Source organism: Pinus tabuliformis, chromosome X (genome assembly GCF_031772625.1).
Source record: "Pinus tabuliformis cultivar Carrire ecotype Pingquan chromosome X, CPIR1, whole genome shotgun sequence".
Taxonomy (NCBI): Eukaryota; Viridiplantae; Streptophyta; class Pinopsida; order Pinales; family Pinaceae; genus Pinus; species Pinus tabuliformis.
Genome location: NC_142308.1, coordinates 907,889,272 through 907,911,706, shown reverse-complemented (window position 1 = coordinate 907,911,706; position 22,435 = coordinate 907,889,272). Strand labels below are relative to the sequence as shown.

Below are 22,435 nucleotides of genomic sequence, written 5' to 3'. Positions count from 1 at the left end.
ACATTTACCCCATTCCATATTCCATATCTCGCACATGTTCTCCACAAATTCTCTTACCTCCATAATTCCACTACATTCTTCTTTCACCATCTCTTTCTCACATTGATTTTTCATATACCTCAAGCATTCTTTCATTCTCTTCTGGTGTATCCTACAATTTCAGTAGAAGTTCTAGAATCTCTTTTCTAAGATGAAGAACTATATGTAATACTTGAGCATTCATAGCACTTGTTTCATCTTGTTAGATATTTTGGAAATCATCGTTTCCAAACATGTCTCTCTTGCTTCAAAATTTATGATTCCTTTCTTTAATTTCTTTCTCAAGTTCCTTAACTTGATTCCTGAAGAAATCAACTAGTTCTTGGGATTTTCCATTGATTTCATGTGCATATTCCTCAAATTTCCTTATTTCATCTAATTCTTACATGGCTTTCTCATAAATGATAATCACTATTTCAATATATTCAAGTTACTCCTTTACTTTTGTGAGTAAATCATCAACTTCCTTAGCGAGAAAAATAACAGTTCCATGAGCTTCTACTTCACATTGATTGGCTGCACTAATTTATTCAACTAAAAATTTAAGTTCCCTTTTCATTGATAAACCATGTTTAACTGATGTCTCCTCTTTCTACTGGGAGCATGCATTACAAAGTTCGGCTATATTGCTCCATCAATATTTGAAAGCATCATCTAATCAAATTGGATAATCAAATCATCAATGCGCCTTTCCAAATTTTCTTTGGCTTCTAGGTCGAAGCACAAGCTATTATTAAGAGCTTCTACTTCCCTTTGGTACAAATCATCTTATCAATGAACCAAGTTATTTGCCTCACTGATTGAAGAAAGCTCTGCTTCTGATGATTCCTTCTAGTTCACAAGGTTTGAGTCATGCTCATCCATAAGGTTCTAGTCCAAAGTTTCCAACAACTAATCTCATTATACAACTATATGTTCCAAAACTTTCTCCAACTCTCCACCCTCATAATATTCTTCGTACATTCTTAGTTGTTCCATCAACCTCATATTTTCCATTCAAAACCTCTTCACCTCAAGATTGTGATCAAGGCGGTTTATTAGAATTTGTAGCTCCTCCATTAACACATTCTTCCATTCTAAAAGGTGTGCTTCTACAGACATCTTGTTAGAAGCAACTGCCTCGAGTCTCTTAATTTTTTCTTCTTGAAAACAGAGCATCATCTTTCCACATTGTGCACCTTCCTCACATTGTTTAAACTAAAGTTTTAGTTGTTCATTTTTAGTAGCCATTTCCTTCATTGTTGTTTCTAAATATTCCTCTATTTTCAGGGGTACTACAAGCGAAAATTCTAAATCTCTTTTGTGAAGAGAATTCTTATGACCAGGTAGTGGCATTGCTACAACTTTCATATCCCATGCATATGGTCTTAAAAATATTAGTAGTTCCGTGCTTCCATATCCATATTCTTGAGTGGGTGACGCTCCCTTGAGATGACCACACAGATGACTAACTTCTTCGTTCAACTTTTGAATTTGCATCTTCAAAGTTATAACATATCCTGTAGCATCTTCATTTATAGATGCATTATTCCAAATAAACTTTGCTCGCTATGAAAATTTCAAATTTCTCGGCGTCTCTATTACACAACATTTAGGAGGGATGAAATTGGCAATGATAGTCATTTTAGAGTTTCCACCAAGAAAATCCTAGAGAAGAAATGTAAGTTTGGAGTCACGATATGGTACATGTTGTAGTTTCCCATTGGAAATATTTACAAGATTCATGATTAAGAGCCTGAGAGATGAGAGTGATTTGTTGATGTTTGAGGCCTCTTTCAGGTGCTCACCCTCTTTCTTTTAATTATACAAGCAAATACACTATGTGAGAAGGTGGCGAGAAACTACTATCACAATTCAAATTAGTTACTACAAGTTTCTTGTTAGCTGCTCCTTACAGGAGTAGCCGAATAACATCATTGACACCTTTCACCTCAACTTCTGAAAGATTTTCAACATACACTCCTTTCTTGGCATCTTCCCTCATCTGTAAATTTGTTGATGATGGTTCTAGGAGATCTGCAACCTGCTCATTGTATATTTATAGAAATGAACACTTGCAAATAAATTTCAATTTTTCTTCTTTTCGAGCTTCTTCTTCCTTATGGATCCTTGCAAACAAATGCTCAAAAACACGAGGCGTCATTCCATGGTTTGCACTTAGTTTTTGCTTTACGTCCTCAATATCACCAAGCATGGTATGTGTTTTCCCACTCCCAGTTTGACCATACACAAATATGCAACTGATGTATCCTCCCATGTAATTCTCAATCACGGGTAATATAGCTACTTTTAAAAGCTTTTCCTAAGATGTCATTTCGCTAGCTACAAAGTCAAATGTAAAACGAGACTTTCGGTTCCCCAACCATGTAATGGTGTGGTGAATGTCTTGTATGACACATCTATAATGACCTTGAGAAGCAACTTTAGTGCTACTAAGAGGATGAATACGAATAACAACCTTACCATTATGGTCATCCCAAAAATATGGATCTTATTGAAGCTCAAAAATGATTTTGCACAAAATTGTTCTTTGAATGTGATTCCAAATATCTTACATGAGAAACATTCAGAGTTTCTATAAAAGGAACCATCAGGGGATTTACAGTGCTTGCATTGAGACACTGGTTGGTTTTTATAGATTTAGTGACACCATTTGGGGTCCAACCAAAGATGTTTTCTAGATTTCTAGCTCTAGAACATGGAGGGTAACTTGGAAAAAAGGTTCAACTCTTGAATTTTTTCTTGGGATGGATATTTCACAAGGCTTGTAGAAGAAAATTGGGAAAAATCCACTTCCGTGGCAGTTGAAAATTGAGTTCTTGACTCATGCCAACAAATCTGTTTCTGGAATTTATTTTTTAAAATATAATTGAGCTATTATGTAGATTGTTCTCGAACGTGTGGAAATTAAATTCTTTGGAAGTATTTTCTGAAAATTGATTTGAAACTTGGTCTTGTCCGGATGTGAAAATATTTTCCCAAGAACTTGTTTTAGGAGTACATGGATCTTGCTCTGCATTTTTACTAGGTGGTAAATTGTGGTTTCTAGAATGCGACATAATGGAGGTCACAGAGTAGGAAAAGAGTGGTCCTCAACATTGAATTCTTGGAAAGGACTAGCATCAGAATTGTTATTTTTATTATTTCATTCTCTAAATATCTTTTAGGTGTTTTCTTTAAATGTATACATAGAGGAGAAGCAAATTTCATTATTCTAATTTGTTAATCGAGAAGTAAAACAAGATTTCCCTTGAAGTGATATCAACAAAACCCTAGGATGAATGGTTCAACCCACTTCCACCACTTCCACTAACATAGTTTCAAAACATTCCCCCTCTTGCAAAGATTGATTTTCCAACGGTTAGAGTATCTAAAATACGCTACATTAATCTCTTCTGATAGATTCAAACCCTATAGTTCAATGCTGCTAGGACTATACAATTTTGTCTATCCATATTTTAGGTAAAAAATGGCTCAACTCGTATTCTTTAGACCCATATCACTCAATCCCAAAGAGATTCACTTCAAAATATTCTTTTACCAGAGTTGATTACAGAATCGTTGTAGGAGAAGATGGTAAAATTCCCCTCAATTTCCCTAAAATTTAGGACTTCTAGAAATGAAGAAAAAAAGGAACACGAAACTCACATAGTTTAATTTCAATAAAATGAAGCATGCATGCTTTGAACCCTCCAATTTTCTCTCAATGGAGCTGCAAATCCTTGCCTTATTTTTATTTTCCACATGATATGATATCAATATTATATTATTGGCCAATTCTCTAGCTCTTCCTTTGCCTCTCTATTAATATTATATTCGTGGCCAATGCTCTAGCGCTTCCTCTGTTCCCCCGCCATGACATGATATATCATTGAGTGTGATTATAATATATTGGGGTTTAGGAATGTGATTACATATATTTAAAATATTGATCAATGCTGAAATCATAAAGTATGAAATGTAATGTTGGAATGTGAAGGAAATATAGTTTTAAATTTTTTAATAATTTTAATAATTTTTTTATTATATAAATTTTAAATTTCAAAAATATTATTAATACAGATGTCACAATATATAAGGTCTAATGTTTTAATTTTAATAAAATTAATGAGAATTATTTTAAAAAAAATATTCCACTTATTTCTATATGTTTGGTATAAAATGGAAATTTTGAATGGAAAATAAAAATAATAATAATAATAATATAATTACACCATAAGGCATTCCCCTCAGAGAAGAACTCTCCAGCTACCACTTTGCATCGGTTCGCACTCTCGGAGAAAATTTTAAATGATTGAAGAATAATGTGTCGTTGAATTGATATAGTTTCAATAGAATGACCTATGATAATCTCTCAACTTGCTCATTGTTAACCAAATTGGTGGTCCAAGGCTTAAACGAATCAAATGCATTGCAATAGAACAAACAACTATAGGTTTTTTCTTTTCAAACATTTGTGTAGGGTTTGTTTCTTCTTTTTGAATACCAAGCCCTCACTCAATCTGTTCTTGGAAATAATACTTGGGGGGGCGGGGGGTGATCAGTATTACCAAATCGATAATCTTTTCATTTCCATTATCATAGTCATATACGCAACATCAGTTAAGGGAACCCACGTGTACACGCAACTATGGGTCTACAACAACTAGCGTATATCTAGTAAACTTATGATTCAGTTACTCGATCTTCAATGAGTGCAGCAAAAAATTATTAACCATATGAACAGTAAATAGGTGCAGTAAAACAGAATAGATCGTCACACATAAGAAGCACACATGAATTCCATGATATAAGGTGGAAACCAAATGTGGGTGAAAACCACATGCTGCAATTCGTCTCTATCTTCTTTTAATAAGAAACTTCTTTTTACAATATTTCTGTACTGGTGCTGTCTTATACCAGTAGACAAGCTTCTACCCGTAGAAGGCTGCAACCTTCTCTCGTCCTCTAGCTTCTCTTGGAAGGGAGCTACAACCCCCTTAGCTCTTGTACTAACTAATGTACTAGTACATAGGTCTTGACCTACAAAAGGATACAACCTTCTCTTTTCTTCCAGGGACCACGTTTCATAAATTTTCAGACTGGATCCATAACTACAAAACAATGACCACTGCAATATAATCATTAACTCTAAATCATCCAACAACTGAATCACTGAAACCCTGTCATCAAAACACAGTCACCAGAACACAAAGCAGAGCCCAGAACTCTGCAACAGCCACTAGAACCAACAACAGCCTCAAACATCAAATCTCATAATGTATAGACTACTTGACTGTGTCAAACCATCATGTATACACCCTTTCACTAGAGATAACATGCCTATAGATTTGAAAATAATTACTTATGCCTTCGCTGCAATTTTCAACCTTAGATATACCCTAAACATAAGATATAAAGGATAAAACATGCGTCGGTATTCAAATCTATTCATGATCATATCATATAATGATAATGCATTTTAGTCTTCATGATCCTAGTCCATCAATCTTTATCAACCACATAGGTGCCTCCTAGGTTTAGATCGAGTAAAGCATCACAAACCCATAACCAGCATACTAGATCTCACACTTCATTAGATATTCATCACTTGCACAGTTTCCCCTCTTGGTCAAATGATCTTTTTCTTATATAGGTTTAAGCCTCTCTCAATACCATGGTCCAAAACCACGTAGAACCAATACCTTGTATCCAATACCTGGGGTCAACACATCGGACTAAATACCATGGACCAATACCAAAATACCATAGACCAAAACTTAGATTCCCAACATGTACGTGCCTTTCCTTTAGTAAACGTGCATGTGTAGGTATATGCGACTTGGTATATGGTTAAACTGCATGTATATGCTTCTTTGTTACATCACACCTGCGTATATCTCTCTGATCGTTAATTCTTTGCTATTTACTAGTTGTACTATGATCTATCATCTAAGTGAGTTGCCATCAAGGACAACACCTGTATCATACAGGTATCATAATGCCAACAATCTCCCCCTTTGGACTTGATGGCAACAACCACACCAAGTCACTCTTCCCCTTTGACATCAAGGGCAAAGGGCAGACCAAGATATTCTCTCCCTTGAGATACATTTTGCTATCCATACTCCCCCTGAGTACATGCTGAAATCTCTGATTGAGCTCCCTCTTTGTACATGCCAAGATGTACCAGTCCATCCATGCTCCCCCTAAGCACATGCCGAGTCTGCAAAAATATTTTTCAAGACCATGATAGTCATCAACAAATATCATACACCATATATGATCTGCACCATAAGCATCAGCATCCAGCCCTATAACCTGCAATACCATTCTTTTGACCAACCAGCAGGATGTATCATTTAGTCACATAAGAATCATCACCAAAGACTTCTAACCATAATGCCAACAATGCATTATTTGAAGTATATACTCCCCCTGAACTTGTGCCAACCATCATATACCATGACCGAAGCATTTCTTGAGTATGTTCTACTGCTTTTTCTTCAGAGCTCCATATACGCGACTCTACAACCTCTAACTCGCATATATACGCGACTTATCTTCATAATATTTGCGTATGCAAATTGGAATACTGAAGGTATACACTTTCAGTTTCCCCTGTTATGTCAGCTAACTGAGTTATGCCACATCTTTCTGTCTCTAATTCTGGTTTCTTCAATACCTGGAATTGCGATGATGTATGATCCTCTTGCTTTGGAGTTCGAATTTTGCTCCTGCATTCCCTTACTTTATGTCCAAACTTGTTACATGCATAACATCTTGCATGTTTCATGTTCCTTCTATTGCAATCAATTGATTTGTGACCAAACATATTGCAAGAAAAACAATATCCCTTAAAGTACCTGGAACGTGATGATCTTTCTATGTGACAGTCTTGAACCATTCTACTTCTACATTTGGCTGCAACATGTCCAAGATTATGACATACATAACATTCAACATTATTCATCGGAGTAAATCATCGTCTATCACTTCCACAGTCAGGAGCAAAAGATTTTCTTTGAGGAATTTCTTTCCTTGGTTGTTGATGGGATTTTCGTCTCATCTCCTTGTTGAGAATTTTAGATTTCTCATTAGAGTTCCTTGCCTCACCTTGTGAGCTAGATTCACCTTCAATAGATTCATAAAAACCAAGAACAATTTTGATAGCAGGCGACCTTTGACTGCTAAGAATACCATCCAAAATCTTAGTATTGTCTTCAAATCATAAGATATTATCCTTTTCGTCTAATTTACACTTTAATATATTTACCTCAACATGATGTTTTTCTTCCTTTTACAGATATTGCTTCCTTATGTTTTCTTCAACTTTTCTTCCTTCTTCCACTTGTTGCCTTAATTCAAGCACTTCATGTTCTTGTTCTTCAAGAGCTTCTTTATTCTTCTTCTTTGGTTCTTTAAGATCTTCTTTAGAGAGAGGATCTTCGATTCAAGCCTCTGAATTGTTATGCTCTGATCTTTTACTACATCCTGCAGTTGTTCCCTTACTCTGGTTACTATCTCCAGTTGTTCTTTTAATCTGGTAACTTCTTTTGTTTCTACGTCCTTATTTTCATATGCCATGAGAAGTCTAATTTCTTCATCACTACTGGATGAGTCATTACTTTTATCATGAGTATAATAACTTCCATTACCTTCTTCAGACATCTTTGCATTGTTATGAGAGCATCTAGTAGTGTAGTGACCAACTCTACCATAAGAAAAGCATTTGAAAGGTAGCTTACGTTGAACCTTCTAGATCCCCGTTCAAGATTCTTGATAAAATTTACCTCATATTCTTCTTCTGAAATGTATCCAGATTCACCGAGTTTTTCTTTTCCATTTTTCTGATACTTTAAATGTGGCTTCTTTGATATCTGATGGTCCTACTTTTCTAATCTCAAAAGCAGTTAAGATTTCGTGAAGCTGCATCATAGTGATTTTCTACAGATCCTCCTTTTCTTATATGGCAGACACTTTGGATTCAAATTTAGCAGACAGGGATCTCAAAACTTTCTCAACTAAGACAACTTCCTTACTTTCTTCACCCAGATTCCTCGTACAATTAACAATGTCATCTATACGTAGGAAGTAATTAGCTATGATTTCATTACTTTGCATCTTAAGAGTTTCATACCGTATTCTGAGAGCTTGAAGCTTAGCACGTTTTACTTGATCATCTCCTTCGTAGCTTAGAATGATTTTGTCCCATATTTCTTTGGCTGGTTTGAACTGCATAACCTTGACAAATTCTGATTGTGACAAACTTCCCAATAAGAGAGTAATAGCTTTGGCATTGAGTTCATATTGCTTTCTCTCTACTATATATATAGGAATTGCTAATGGATATGTATATCCACCTTCCACGATTCCCCAAACATCCGTTCCAAGTGATTGTAGATATGCTGTGGTTATTATCTTCCAGTAGACAATGTTGCTCCTAACAAAGATTGGTGGCCTGATGGATGCCTCTTTTCTTGATTACTCATCCTGATGGATCTTCCTTCAAGCAATCAAGCTTCTTCTGAAGGACCTCCTCTGATACCAATTGTTGGAAATAATACTAAGAGGGGGCGTGGAATCAATATTAGCAAATCAATAATCTTTTCATTTCCATTATCAAATTCATATATGCTACTTCAGTTAAGGGAACTCGCGTGTACACACAACTGTGTCTAAAGAAACTATCATATATCCAATAAACTTATGATTCAGCTAGTTGATCTTCAATGAGTGCATTAGAACATTACTAACCATATGAATAGTAAACAGGTGCAATAAAACAGAACAGATCGTCACACATAAGAAGCACACATGAACACCATGATATAATGTGGAAACCCAATGTGGGTGAAAACCACCTACTGCAATTCGTCTCTATCTTCTTTTAATAAGAAAATTCTTTTTACAATATTTCTGTACTGGTGCAGTCTTGTACTAGTAGACAGGCATCTACCTGTAGAAGGCTACAACCTTCTCTCGTTCTCCAGCTTGTCCTGGAAGGGAGCTACAACCCCCTTAGCTCTTGTACTAGCTGATATACTAGTACGTAGGTGCTGACCTATAGAAGGCTACAACCTTCTCTTTTCTTCCAGGGACCATGTTTCATAAATTTTCAGACTGGATCCATAAATACAAAACAATCACCACTACAATACAATCATTAACTCTGAATCACCCAACAATTGAATCACTAAAACCCTGTCATCAAAACATAGTCACTAGAACACAGATCAGAGCCGAGAACTCTGCAACAACCACTAGAACCAACAACAAAGTCAAGCATCAAATCTTATAATGTATATGCTAATTGACTGTGTCGAACCTTCGTGTATATGCCCTTTCACCAGAGAGAACCCGCGTAGAGATCTGAAAATAATTAATTATGCCTTCGCTGCAATTTTGAACTTCAAATATACCGAGAACATAAGATATAAAGGATAAAACATGTGTCAGTATTCAGATCTATTCATGATCATAGCATATAATGATAATGCATTTTAGTCTTCATGATCCCAATCCATCAACCTTTATCAAGCACATAGGTGCCTCCTAGGTTCAGATCAAGCAAAGCATCACTAACCAGCATACTGGATCTCACACTTCATCAGATTTTCATCACTTGCACACTTGCCCCTCTTGGCCTAATGATCTTCTCCTTATATAGGTTTAGGCCTCTCTCAATACTATGGTCCAAAACCACATAGAACCAATACCTTGGACCCAATACCTCGAGTCAACACTTCAGACCAAATACCATGGACCAATACCAAAATAACATGGGCCAAATACCATGGACCAAAACTTAGATTCCCAACATGTACGCTCCTTTACTTCTGTAAACGTGCACGTGTATGTATACGTGACCTTATATATGGTTAAACCGCATGTATACGCTTCTTTGTTACATCACACCTGCGTATACCTCTCCAATCATTAATTCTTTTTTGTTTACTAGTTGTACTATGATCTGTCATCTAAGTGTGTAGCCATCAAGGACAACGCCTGTATCATACCTGTATCATAATGCCAACATCTGGTGGCATACATACCACACAATACTGTGACTGTGACCATTGAAAATATGTCACTGGAGAAGAATTTATCCCAGAAATACGAACTCACTGGAGCGGTTTTATTTCTTTGCCTTGAGCTTACTAGACTTGAAATGTATCTGATGTGTAGAAATTAAATTCATTCAAAATTAATGTATATATATTATTTTCATGGAAATATCTCCTCTAGCTCTTTCAATGGTCCAGTAATTGCTTTTGTTTGAAAGGATATTGTAGAGGATGAGGAGAAAAAACTTGAGGACCTTCGTAGCACCGTATTTGCTTCATTAGGTTTGTTTCTTCTTACAAAATACTAAGCCCCTTCTTAATCTACTGGTGTACACACCACACAATCGTATGATTTACATCGCATAAAATATGTCCCTAGAGAAGAATCTATCATAGAAAGGCAAACTCATCGGAGGGGTTTTCCTTCTTCGCCTTAGGTTTACTGGACTTGAAATAGATCAAGATATTGTATAGGATCAGGAGAAAAAGATTAAGGGGTTTCATAGCACCATATCTGCTACATTCCTTTGAGTTAACAGTCACGTGGGTCAATGCCTTAGGTTGTCTTTTATCAGAGGAAAATTCTATATGTTCTTTGTTGTTGGGTATGAAATTTAAATTTAGTTTCATGAGCAGGCAATGGAACAATTAGTTCGTAACAAGATGGAATTGTAGAGGAACATAGAGGTGAGTGAAAAGTGGTTGAAAGAATGCTTGGGTAGCCATGATCATCACATATCTCATTATCCTAAATCTATATACAATTCAAAAAAATTATTGCTTCTAAAATGAGGTTTTCTTACAAATTCAATTCAATTCAGGTCTAGGGATTCTATTACTGGTATACATTATGACTTGGTTGAATTTAGGAGAAGGATAATTGTCTTTTTCATTTATTTGTATTTTTTCCTATCAATCATGGATGATGTATAATGAAATTGGAATTTTGACTTCCTTGATGCTTAGTTCTATCAATATCCATTTAAGTAGAAAAAACCCCTTGGTCCCTTTTCTTATTTATCTTTAAATTATCTACTTGAATTTTATGGCGACACCCTAACCACAAAATAAGGAACTCCAAGTTGAGTCTCAATGCTCACAAGATTTGAACTCTTTCCTACTTGTGTCTCTTTTCTGGGGAGCTAAAGCTTATATTTAAACTTTCACCATATCTCTACCAACCATGTTACCCACCCTTGTTCTCATGGAGGTTTGTAGAATATGCACCATCCAAATATTTGGCTATCTCAATGTCTTGACTATAAAGAAAATTCTTAGACACATTGCTCCCATCCACTGTGCTACAATATTTTCTCTTTGTTGTAAGGATCTTTTCACCTCTATTGGCACATCATTGTTTGGTAAAACAATATTTTGTATTGATAAAATGGATATATAACTATCATATATAAAGATATATATGAAGGTATCATTCATAACTCGTTAATAATTATAAAATCATCCATAATGGTTTCTTTGACTGGAATTATTGTTCAAATTCTTCTTTGTTGTTGTGGAATCAGGGATGGGTGGTACTTTGTCAAGAAACAAATTCATATAGCCATTTTCCTTCATCTAGATTAAAGATAAGGGACTGAATCTATGTGTTGTGCCATTAATAATGACTGTTTTGTTTTCCAAATCTATATGCCCTTACAATTATAGAATGATTAATGTGTTTAATTCATTTCTAACTAATATTAATGGTGTTTACTGAGCTACAAGATTGAGAAGACAATAGCTTTCCCACCTTATGATTTATAATTTACAAATTCCACATGATTGTTTGGTAAAGAGTTAATTTATGTTGATAAAATGGATAAATAACTATCATTAAAATCAAAATAACTATCATATAGAAAATTTATATGAAGGTATCATTCATAACCCATTAATAATGATAAAATCATTCATAATGGTTTCTTTGACTTGAATTATTGTTTAATTTCTTCTCTGTTGTTGTGAAATCAAATATGGGTGCTACTTTGAATGCAGACAAACAAAAGAAGGGTTTGATAGTAGCAGTATTTGGCCTTGGCATTGATGGGCTTGCTATAAGTAATAATAGAAAGTTCTCTCTTCATGTTGCACAGTATGCATATTAGTATATGTTGCAGTTTTAAAGTTCTCAAACCTTTTTTCTAGGCATTATTTTGTTCACTTCTCCTACTTGCATTTTTGTTCGGACCAATATGATGAGGGTATAACTTAACGACTTTAATTAAATGTTAGACTTCTTATATGATTTTAACTATGCCGGCTTGTGAAAGTGCAAGAATTCTAGGAGTTGCTCAAATAATTGGAATCAATTTCAATAATGAGAAATATGAATGAGGTTGTATATTTCCAAGTTCCATTATTGGAGACTATGTGTACATGTGTTGATATGTTGACTTGTAAAATTCAATTTTTAACCCTTTCCTGTAATATTTTGTTTCTTAGAAAAAAGATTTGGGGTAACGGAAGTTATAAACCCTAAAGAGTACAAGAACCCTATTCAAGGGATACACTGAGATATTCCCTCAGAATGCGTTAAAAATAATATTTTATTTTACAAAACCCCCATGGAACTGTATTCATTCACAAAGTTTTCATCCCGTAGATTAATCCCACTTCCATGTACAACTCCTTTCTTCATAGTTCATTTTAAGAATCTTTAACTAGGGACCATGCAAATTTAACACTAGTTTTCCCATTCTCAATCAAGATTCTTTGCCTACTGTGTATTCTTATTTTCCATGTGTATATGGTTGCCTCCAATTGATTTTCCATTTCCAAAGCATTGTTATCTATTGATAAATCAAGCAAGGAGAGAACATTTTCTGCATATGTATAATCAATAATCATGATTATATAAAGGGCATCTCCAATGCCTAACTTGACAGTGTGCAAAAAGAGACAATTAGAGATTGATAAATGAACTTTATAAATATGCACAACAATCCAAAGTTTAATCTAAGTGTTTAAAACATAGGATCTTTTCAAGAAGGATGGGATGGCATAGAGACAATTCAGGGAAGGTTTACAACAACTGAAGTGGAGAGACAAGAAGAAACAATAAGTATCATTAATAAGTCGTTAATAATTGTAAAATAATTCATAACGGTTTCTTTGACTAGAATTATTGTTTAAATTTTTATTTGTTGTTGTGGAAGCAAGGATGGGTGCTACTTTGTGGGGAAGAAAATTCATAGAGCTATTTTACTTCATCTAGCTTATAGATAAGGGACCGAATATATGTGTCATGTTCCCTTAATAATGATTGTTATGTTTTCCAAATATATATGCCCTTACGATTATAGAATGAATGTTGAATTTAATTAGTTTTTAAATAATATTAATGGTGTTTAATGAGCTACAATATTGAGAAGACTATAGCTTGCATGACTTTTGATTTATAATTTAGAAATTGCACATCATTGTTTTGTAAAGAGTTATCTATATCTATAAAATGGGTAAATAACTATCATATAAAATAAAAATAACTATAATATAAAAAATATATACAAATGTATCATTCATAACTTATTAATAATTATAAAATCATTCATAATGGTTTCTTTGAGTGGAATTAGTGTTTAAATTCTTCTTTGTTGTCAGGGAATGTGAGTGGGGTGCTACTTTGAATTTTGGAAAAACCTAAGAAGGGTCCAATAGTAGCAGTATTTTTCCTTGGGATTGTTGGGCTTGTTGGAAGTACTAGTAACAAGTGTTCTCTCTAAGTTCCATTGTATACATATTAGTATATGTTGTAGTTTTAAAGTCGTCAAACCTTTGTTTCTAGGGATTGTTCTGTTCACTTCCCCTACCTACATTTCAATTAGGACCAATATGGTTAGGGTAGAGTTTAAGGATTTTAATTATATGTTAGCTTTCTGATCCTAGTTTAAATACATGGGCTTGTGAAAGTGCCAGAATTACACGCGCTACTTGAATAATTGGAATAAATTTCAATAATGAAATATATGAATAGAGTTTCATATTTCCAATTTCTTCTATTGGAGACTCTGTGTACATACGTTGATATGTTGACTTGTACAATTTCATTTTTAACCATTTTTTGCCCTAAATATGTTAAACGATTAGAAGATTACACATTGCATATTTTTTAACCATTCTAAATGCTTAGTATTTTTGAAGTTGAGAAATCTTCCCCATCTAGACTATTCATTAGCTTGTTTCTTTGAGTAGAAACTCAATTTTCTTAGTACTAAAATCTCTACGAATTCTTGGTTGTAGGGTCACTCATATATTTCCCATCATATTTAGACATGAAGCAACTAGGTATCCACTCTGTTTTATCACACAAAATTTTGTTTTGAAATAAATTATGTTTCAAATTAATTATTCAATCAGAAATGTTACATTCTATCAGATTATTTTCCTTGTGATTAATTGTTGGTCATTTCTGAACATAGTGAATGTGTTGGAGAAGGGGTAATTGACCTCAAGGTGTGTGATAGTGTCCTTCCTGTATTCACTGGAGAATGTAAAGAATCCAAGCATTGCAATAAAACATTTTTATTTAAAATTACAACTCTAGTCTGTAATTCTATCTATTGAAGAACAACTTTTGGGCACTATTATTCTTGATTGATAAAATTAGAGGTTTTATGAAGATAAATTTGTAAGCCCCATCATTTTTCTTGATAGGGTCTAGGCATTGTGGAGAAGAAAATTCATAGAACCATTTTCCTTCATCTAGATTATAGATAAGGGAATGAATATATGTGTCATGTGCCCTTAATAATGATTGTTGTGTTCACCAAATCCGTATGACCTTACAATTATAGAGTGATTGTTGTGTTTAATGGATTGTTAACTAATATTTATGGTGCATAATGAGCTGGAATATTAATGGTTACGGTCCTTGGGATCTCTAAAATTGGCTACAGTTGTCTTGACCTCTTTAGATAACTTTAAATGCTACCAGTGTTGTCCTGAATCTCTGTAGTATTATTCTCTGTCGGTTCTGAAGAATCTATAGTGTACTAATATCATCCAGAAATGCTAGGAATTTCAGAATTGAATGTGTATACTTAACAAACAACCACCACCTGATAGGTTACATTTTGGCTTGAAAGTGGACTTTGCAGAATGAGGAGGTGGCAATGAGAATTCCCGGCATTAGTTGTTTTTATCAAGGAAAGGCCGGGGGAAAATCATTACTCCTCTTTTAGGTAAACCTCTTATGAACACAAGAAATGATAAATTCATATATTTATATATTCTTCATAGAAATCTAATCGGTTCAAACATTATTCAGCAGAAACTACTATTCAGAATCTTTTGCAGTTGAGTTCAGACATGTTTGTAACAAAATACAACAAACCTAAAGTTGCAAGTGTGAATTTCCATGTCAATGGAGTTGGAAAGGGCCATACTTGAATAGAGTCTTCCGGTAATGTAAATGATTTCTTAATGTTATTTGAGAGAGTTTTGATTTATGCTTATACTACAAGATTCTCGTATTTTCCCCTTGTTTTTTATTTTTAATATATAATTTTTTATATTTCTTTGAGCAGAGGTGATATTTTATGTTTCTCAAGGGATCATGCCAATAAACCTATAGTTTGTAATGACTGTGCACTAGACAAGCAATTCATGGAGCTCTTTTCTATCTAAATTCATGGATCTCTTTTGTGACACAAATAGAAAGACAAGTAAAACTATTTCTTGTTTATCTTTTCTAGTTTGATAGTAGATTCAAGAGCAAGGATACCAATGTGTATACTTTTCCTCCAGCATAACATGTTGTCATATTTTCCATCTTTGGGTGCACATTTCTAATTTTCTTGTACTTTCTTCTTTTCATGTTTTGAAAATGAATCTTACATTTCATAACTAAACATGATACAAATACATACAGAATGATACATGATGCCAAACAATTGATTTTTAGTATTAGTGAATAGATACTTTTGGAGTTATGGTTGGTAAGACTTAACTTGACAATTTGTTCCAATACTGTAATTATGATGTTGATTTTGATTAGAAGAATTATAACTTGTTTACAATATTGATTTTTATACAATATTTACCATATGCTTATTGTAGATATTATACAACACCATGAAAGCTCTTCAAATATTGTGTGAAAGGAAAGTACCTTCAACATTCTCATTTGTGTCCTTAGAGGGTGATTAGAATCAAAAGTGTATTTTATAGGTTTGTATATTGTTCTTTTTCTTGGTAATAAATGTTGATTGAATGATGTTGGGCATTGTAAATATATCATTTGAGATATGCTAATGGTGTGCAGAGATTGCATCGATTTTACAAGACACTTCAACCTATTGGTTTCTATGCTACCACCTTATGATGTTTCCTTTGAAACATTTGGTGTAATTGCTAGTGTAATGTGATTTCAATCATTTGTGACATTATATCATGATTGTGTTTGTTTGACTAATAATGAAGATGATAATATGATGTATTTTTAAATGATAAAATGTTGTTTGATAAATAATACCATTATTTGTTTTTTATCACATGTTGGGTTTGTTAAATGATAATAATGATTTTTATTTTATATTTATTAGATGATATGATACTAAGGAAAAATATTATATTTTTGTTCACTACTTTATATTATTATACTTTTTTTAGATAGATAAGATAATGTTAAAGATTGTGCTTTTGTTAGATGATATGATAATGATTTTTTAGTAAGTTAAATCTTTATATTTATTACAGTAAAGATGATGATGCCAACTGTGTTTTTGTTTATTAGATGGCCATGTCCTCCTCTCTATAAGTTGGGTCACAGCTGAGAGATTTGAACCTTGGATATGTCAATTTTCACAGATTTCACATTACTTTGATCACCAATTGAGCTTCTCCCTAGGACATGATAATATTTTTTTTTAATTAGATAATATGATTGTATTTTTGTTTATTAGATTATATGAATTATGTTTATTAGATGATATTATGATGATAATGATGACTGCTTTTGCATGTTAAATGAAATCAATAAGTTTCTTAAAGCATATGGTGTTGATATTTATATGTTCTTAATGTGTAGTTTTGTTCATATATATATTTGTGTATTTTTGAGTGATGAGATAGTTTTATTTGTTACATGAGATGATAATGACAATTGAATTTTATTTTGGTATTAGATGGAGTGTGGTGTGAGGATTATAGAGGAAGAGGAGTGAGAGAGAGACAAGCGGGAGGGGGGGATGTTAGGGGCATGAGTGTGAAAGAACGGGGGGGAGGTCCGAAGGGGGATGGGAGAAAAGAGAGGTGGGGGTGGTGAAAGAGATATTTGGGAAGGAGAGAGAGAGTAATCAGGTAGAGAGAGAGGGAGAAAGAAAGAGAGTTAAAGAGTTGGTGGTGGGGGACGAACGTGGGGAACGAGAGAGGAAAGTGAATGAGAGGTGAAGACAAAGGGGAAGATGGAGAGGGGGCATGTGCATAAGATAAAATGTTGTGGGGGTTGGTGTTGGGGGGGGGGGGGGGGGTAGATGGATAAAGAGATTGAGGGGGAGGGGGCGTATCGAGAGAGCCCAGGGTGGGGTTTTTGTGAATGTATTTGGAGATCGGGGGAAGGAAAGGGAGTAGGAGGAGAGAAAGAGGCAATAACATAAAAAAGAGATAGATGAAAAGAGATGGACAGAGAGATGGTGGGATGGGGAGAGGGATATATAGAATAAGGGGCGAGAAAGAGGGGCGAGTGAGTGCATGAGAGAGAGATTAGGGAGAGAGAGAGAGTGGATAGAGTGAGAGAGATAGTGAAGTGGGACGGAGAGGGGGAGAGGAAGATGGATAGCAACTATTCATATCAAGTATATTCCCTTTATATGCTTGTTGTGAAACATAGTGTTGACTTGTTATGTATATTCCTTTATATGTTCTCCCAACTAGTCTTGACCAAATAGAGCCACTCATTCATCCTTGTCAAAAAAGGATCCTTGAACTCAACTTGACAGAGAACACAATTTTTTAATTAATTACATGAAAGTGTCCATGTTTATGTGATGGATAGGCCATATTCACATCATCTACAAGTCAACATTAGAGAAACATTTCAAATTAAAGAAGTAATAATCCATGCTATACGATTGAAGAAGGGAGTATAATAATTGAAGGTTAGGTGTAACTTCTAGTAGGATTTTCTCTATGTGAATCCAATTGGTCATTAGAATTTGCTAAAGCTTTTATTTTTATATTTTGTTGAAGTGCGACTACACATTCAATATGTACTAGAGCTTTTGCATTGGTCTATATGAGAACTAAGAAAATCACAACATAAAATACAATACTTAATCAAGCACACATGCTTACGAATACGACACAATTATTTGAATAAGCAACTAGGACCTCATTAAAATTTATTTTTGGTAGATAAACCAAAAGGTTTATATTATTTAGAATTTACAAATGAGCACATCAAATGATCGTTGATACTAGACAATATTTCATCTAGTTCAATGTTCCTATAACATAGTCTGTATATATAATATTTGCCAAAAAAATAGAAAATTGCTCTTGTGCTTATAATTTGTATTACTAAAAAAGGAAATATCACTTTTAATTAAGGGTGGTTGTTCATGTCCATCATGAATCACCATGAATGCATGTGTATAGCAATATTCTTAAATATGCATTACAATAACACACAAGGAGTTTTCTCTCTTTATACCTCCATAAAGACCCAAATAGGTTGTAGTAAGTTCCCAGCGAGTGAATGGTTAATTAAGTGATGGTCCTATAACCTCTCACTTTATATGGATTTGAGATTTTGGGCCCCAAACTTATTTGTAGATAAATGTATTGCATCTACAGGGTCTACACTTGTCCCTGAACATCTTATTTAGTGCAAATGTATTCATAAGGATTCATCAATTGATTTTTTCATCACTAGATATATATAGATATATATCTATATCTATATATATATATATATATATATATATATATATATATATATATATATATATATATATATATATATATATGTCATTTTATATACATTCACAGAATCAATATTCCTAAAACATGGTTGATCTTTGTGTTTCTTATACGATTATATCCTAGAAATCATAATGAGATATGCTTTACTGGGGGTTGAGTAATTGCATTGTGGGAGAACTAATATGCATTTACAATGTATATATAAAGAATAAAGGTGCATTGTAGCATGAATGTGGGGTCATAGGAGAGACATCTTGTCACTATACTAGGGATATAAATAGAAACTGGTATAAAAAATGGTAATGAAAAAATGGTTACCTACAATATCTAGTGAAACTAGGGGTTTTTTAAATTGCGAAGGTGTATTAGGTTTGTACTGGTAGGGCTTAAATAAAGTGATTTTTAGAGGTATTTTCCAATATGTAGTCAAATAAAGGGTATTATTTAGTATGCCATAAACATATGTGCTATGTCATAGGTTCATTGAGTGAAGCCCCTGTGCTTCTCATAAACCCTTTTTCCACAAAACAAAATAGTTATAATTACCCCGCAATTTCTGGCATCATTGGCAAGAGTAATGTCCTAAAATTAATTAATACTCAATAGAAAGTGACCATAAGGTATAAAAATAAATAAATATTTTGATGCTTTAATGCTCTTGTATTCTATTTCCTACAAAAGCATTGGACATGTAGGTTATTTACTTATGATTTTGTCTCATTTTTTCTGAGTTCATCTATGAATTTAGATATTCTTAAATCATTTGAATCCTTAAATCTTGAACTGGACATGTCCCTTTATAATGATTTTTAACAGAGGGGAAGGTATAATGATATGGAAGAAGCTTTCATTGTGCAGAGTGCAAAGCTTTCCTTATAGACATGATACTCTATGTAACAACCCTTGGTTGATCTTCCATGTAAATGAAATAAGACAAAGGTCATGGGACACATATTCCAAACTCAATGGTGGGAAAAAACTATGGTGGTCATCATTTGTATATTATTAATGGCTATGTAAATTGGAAAAGGAATTTGAAAATTCAAAGAGGAATTAATTGGTATTTAATTATGAGAACCAAGGAAAAATGGTGAAAAGGAAGGTGAAGAGACGCAGATTTTCATGCAAGGGAAATTAGAGGGAAAATGAAAAAAAATGAGGAAAAATAGACATTAAGGATAAAAAGGGCATCATAAAATTAGTTCATAACTCTTTATAGTTTAGCTTTTGACAGTTTGGAGTTGAGAACACTCTCATTCTCCCATACTCTTGCAAGCTTAAATAATTCTTGTAGCATACTCGGAGAAATCTAGTATTCACTTGGATTCGAGAAAGAAGGAAAGGTAAAGTAAGGGAGCACAAAGGAATAATGTGATCAACAACTACAAGCAAGGATACTTTGCAGGTAAAATCTTGCGTGTGCGATTTCCTTGTTAATTTTTGGATGCATGATGCATGTGATTCTTTAGTTATGTGTTATCATTGGCAAGGAAATTTTCTTGGATTGACATTCATTTCTCCCTTGCCTTTCCATTTCCTGGATAACCATGGTGTTGTGGGTTTCCCATTTATTTTCAAGATTCATTCTCAGGTTACCTATGGATTTTGGTTTAAACAAACACTCTGGAAGCCTTGGAATAGTTTGGGTGAGTTACTAGTTGCTGGAGTCATAGGGTGGGACAAATGCTTTAGAGCCCTCGGTGGATTGAGATACTAGTTGTTGGAGCCATGTACATCTTGCGTAGAGACCGATCTAGTTGATGTTAGTGATTTCTAGACTATATAGGTCAGATCATTTTGGTTGAGGATTGAGATGGTTATGCCTTTGGAAGCCCTATTTTGGTTTTATTTTGGTTTAACCCATGAGATCCCACATTCCTTCTTGGAATATGGTGTGGGAGTGATTAGCTGAAAGAGATATTTGGTTTAGCCCAATATATGGTTCAGTGGTGCATGGAAGTCCGTGACTTGGTTGGCATTTTCACTTGTTGATATGAGATATTTTCCTATTGTGATAGTTGATCATTTGTAATGATTATGTTGGTGATTTTATGGCTAATTTTCCATTGTATTTATATGTTCTATGTATGATGTATTTTATTTATGGCTCTTGACACGTTTTGATAAATCGTTGAAAGGTTGATGGATGCATAGGCTAAAAAGTGTTACTGCAACTAGCTAGAGAGGGCTTAGAGCCTTCTTGGGGATTCTTAGATGAATTTCAGAAGTTTATAATAAGATATGTATACATGACCTATAGCTCACTCTTTTACCATATGTTTTACAAAATGTCTATCATGTATTAGGCATGTCTAGGACATGTAATTTCTTTTGTAAATGCAATAAGACAATCCTAATTTAATTTCATCATTGAAATAAATTAGCAATTAAATTCAAATTCCACATCTCATGACAATAGTTAAATAAGTGAATTAGACTTGTTTGGCTCAGTTAATTCGAGTTTCTGATCTAACTGGAGTCATGTAGAGTATCTCCTACTTTTTAGGAGCCTTGGTTCAGTTTATTTTGAGCTGTAATTATTTAATTTAGTTTAATTGAGTTAAATATGGTTAAACTAGTTCAAACTAATCAAGGAATTAGTGGGAGATCCTGTAGTCGAGTGTAACTTGCAGAAGTGGGCTGAACCAACAGTGATCAAATAGTAAACATAAGATTCACTCATAATTAACTCATGCATGTTAGATCATAGAAACACCTAGTTCATATTGGAGTTTAGGGACAGTGGACTATCAATTGTATAATCATTCAAATTTTGCAGGTGGTGCATGCAATTAGAGGAAGGCCTATGAGTATTACACAATTCATAATTATGGGATTTCCTAATTAAATATGGGCGAATTCCCAAGGGAACAATGCAAGGAAATAGGAGCTTGGAAGGAAATAGAATTGGCTTATATTGACTTGAGGTTGTAAGGAAGTAGTGAGATAGATAGAGATAGTGCAGAGTGATGGGCCTCTAAATTAGACATAAATTAAGGCTCATGCCTCTTAATTAGAGATAAATTAAGGCCCATCTAACCATACTTCAGCACATTAAATCTCTCTTTTTCGATTAAAAAAATTATTTTTAACTTTAATATGTTCATTGGGAAGGTTTATGGTATTTTTCATATTTGTGCTTAATATTATTTATTTTTGTGGAATATTGCGAGAATTGTAGGAATTTACAGGGTAAGTTCCTCAGACAGAATACCAAGAGGACACCGCTCACAACCAGATCTCAAATCAATACACCAGTATTTTTGACGTGGTTAAAACCCTCAGAGTGCAAGGAGGGAAACAGTCCACGGCCTGTCCCAACGTGGGTACAGACAATTTATTAATCAAAGAATGAAAATTTACATAAGCTTCTCTCATGTACGGATTACCCGAACAATGACCCTCCATGCGCTTTAAATAGAACTCAT

At 33.9% G+C, this 22,435-nt stretch overlaps 1 pseudogene; it reads right to left on the bottom strand.

Moving 5' to 3' along the window:
* Positions 1-1,236: 1,236 nt before the first annotated feature.
* Positions 1,237-22,435, bottom strand: part of LOC149142630 (kinesin-like protein KIN-12E pseudogene) — a 45,105-nt pseudogene continuing 23,906 nt past the window's right edge.